Genomic DNA, 3,506 nt, shown 5'->3' with positions numbered 1-3,506 from the left:
TCTGAAACAAAGCGAGCGAGCAAGGAGTGGCGCCACTCCTCATCACCGAAACCCAAAAAGTTTCGGACACAGCCGTCTGCAGGGAAGGTTATGCTGACCCTCTTTGGGACGAAAAGGGCATCATCTTGGAACACTACACGCCACCAGGAACCTCTGTGACGAGTGCTACGTACTCGGACCTCCTAAAAAATCATCTTCGGCCTGCCATCAAAACGAAACGACGTGGATTGCTGTCAGCCGGTGTGCTGCTGCAACACGACAATGCACGGCTCCATACGGCGCATGCAACGGTTGCGACCATCACAGACCTGAAATTTGAATGCCTCCCACATCCCCCTTACTCGCCAGACCTCGTACCGAGCGATTTCCATCTGTTTGGTCCGCTCAAAGAAGCAATGGGCGGCAGGAAGTTCCACTCCGATGAAGAGGTACGCAACGCGGTGCACGAGTGGTTGTGCCGTCGTGCAAAAGACTTTTTTTCTGCAGGTATTCAGGCTCTTCCGAAGCGCTGGCGGACTTGCATTGAAGGAGGAGGGGACTATGTTGAAAAGTGATTTACTTCTGTACCCTGTGTGACCAATAAATAATATTTAAAAAATAATTATGGTTTTCATTTGACTCCCCCTCATATATATATATATATATATATATATAATATATATATATAGTATACCTTTCGAATCCTCATCTGGGGACACAACTTGTAGTATGTGGCAACGTGTCGAAAATAAAGAAGTATAGATTAGAAAAACAATCATTATAGTATTATATATATATATATATATATATATATATATATATATATATATATATATATATATATATATATATATATATATATATATATATATAAAAGAGAACGTACAATATTTTGTCCGCTCATCACGCTAATACGGCTGAACCAATTTCTTTCATTTTTGGGGGGTTATTAGGATTTGGACCCTAGATGGTTTTTATCATATCACTTTAATTTTTAATTACCAGTGTCTTGAGATAATTGACCATTCAAGTGTCCATAACGTACAAATCCTTTGTTATTAGTTCATCATAGGTAAAAATAAACGTATTTATATGCAACCCGCATGACCGTGTCACTCGGCGGGTTAACATAAATGACAGGCGATATACAGCGGAAAATAGCTTGAATCTTCTGTTTAAAATTTTTTAATTGATTTGCTTATTTTTACAGACACTTTTACAATATGCCAGCACCGGGATGACCGCAGCGAAGCGGAGCGGGTTAACATAAATGACAGGCGATATAATGTTAAGATTTACTGCAATCTTCTATGGTTTTTATCATATCACTTGAAAGCGAAAAAGTAAAAATTATCTAAGTAACAAAGTTTATTGCGTTCCGGGGTGACCGCAGCGAAGCGGGGTGAACGCTGCTAGTATATATATATATATATATATATATATATATATATATATATATATATATATATATATATATATATATATATATATATATATAGAGAGAGAGAGAGAGAGAGAGAGAGGCTGTGAGAGAGAAACAGTATAAAGTAAAAAAACACGATTTTTTATTTTACCAAACAAAAGTATGAATCAGTTATACTAACAGTACCAAGACGCGATTATTCAAATCACGTTTAGAATTGACTTATACCAAGTTAACCGGAGGTGAAGCATGGCACATTGACAATATTTATATACTACAAAGTTTCGTCAATTTTTGTCATACATATTAACATAAATTGCACGAATTGAGAAACTTTATAATCATATACAGGTACCTACCTCCCTTACTCGTGATAGGTTTCCATCCTTGCTAATGATGTTATACGGTTTTATTTGTTTCTTTGAACCTTGTTTTGGCAATACAATTAAAATCATATACTTCACAATTTATTTCATTCTTGAATAAATATTCCTTTGTATTAAGACCATTTGCAATTTGATATTACAAATTGAAAGTTTTTCTTATTTATTTTCCTTATGCTACTTTTACTACTGGTAATAATAATTTAAAAAAAAAAAGATTTATTTACCTGGATTTTCCTTCCTTTCATTAGATTGATTTCCAGATTCTTGTGCGACTATTTCTTTTTTCTTTCTTTCTTTTTTTAGACGACCCATAAATCTATAAAGCTCCATCTGACCAAATATTTGAATTATACTCATTTTCTTGTACACTAACATAAAATATCGAGTAGCTGTTATGTTTAATTTTTTACTGAACACCTTTTTCAACTTCAATTTTGATACAATTTTTCATCAACGTTCTTATGATATCTCTATAACAGACAGTTGGGTGAATCCGCGTCACATATAGAGCAGCCACACGATACGGGGGAGGAAATTTTATGGACCTCCAGTTTATCAGTATTTACTTTCTCTTACATTAAGTTAATGCTTTTTTTCGTCAGGGAAAAATAGTTCACGAACTTGGTGTGTTTCTGTATACTTGTCTTAAATATTAGGCTTCGGGTGCTTGACATTGGTCTTTTGGTGTAATTAGACGAAGTCATAATGATGTACGAGTGTGCAAACCCTTTTAGGTGCAGATTATTAATACTATTAATCATGAGATTTTAGAGTACGTTAAAATCGCTTGTTGGTACCAAAGGTTGTGGCTGGGCTTATCTTGAGCCGCCATTAAAGATGAGCCTTTTCATGTTGACGCCATTAGCTTCGCAACCTTTGGTCCAAAGACAATAAAGTATTTATTAAAATACTCACACTTTTTTTTTATATACTCTACCCTTTTGAGTTAAAATGCAAAGCTTTTTAAATTTTAAGTAAAGAGGTGTTCTGGAAATTTAGAAGTTTTTAATATTTTAAACATCATTTTTGGTTTCTTCGATAATTTTGCTACATAGGATAAAGTTCATTTTGGATTTTTACAACTGTAAGTAGATGTCGTATAGTGAGACCTTCAACTGCACGGTGGTACTATGTAATCAGGAACTGCAAGGTTAGTATATACTTTGGTAGAAATTCGTTGCCATGTTTTGCATAACCAAATTTCAAGTATAGTGGCTCGTACGAGGGTTTAAAAGCATTCTTTCATACGTACGTTTGAGTTAACACTTGCAAAGCATGTTGATGTAAAGAATTTGAAGTGCACGGAATTGTGTCTAATGAAAAATCAGTTCTAATAGTTTGTGATATGGATATTACCTAGGTATAACATGGATCATCAGCTATTGGTCCTCGTTTATTTATTGGTTTTAAATATAGCTATTAAGTCTGACTGAGTAAGAAGTAGTTCATTTCTCAGTGGCTTAAGAATGTCTTGCGAGTAGTTCTTTTCTTTAAATTTTACTGTGGATTGATTTTTTAAAAATTTTTTTGCTTTTTGCGCCGCAAACCAGTAAATGCATGTAGCAAAGGTAGAATATTAATAATTGGTTCTCATCATGATCAAACACAAACTACCAACTTATTGTTCATGACTTTTTAATATATAGAATTAACTTTCATACATGACCACGAGGAGTTGTAATTTTCCAATTCTGGTTAGAAAGCATTTCAAGAAACAT

The sequence above is a fragment of the Thermobia domestica genome, chromosome 3 (genome assembly GCF_964235325.1).
Source record: "Thermobia domestica chromosome 3, izTheDome1.hap1.1, whole genome shotgun sequence".
Lineage (NCBI taxonomy): Eukaryota > Metazoa > Arthropoda > Insecta > Zygentoma > Lepismatidae > Thermobia > Thermobia domestica.
The sequence above is the reverse complement of the archived record's forward strand: the minus strand, read 5'-3'. Positions refer to the sequence as shown.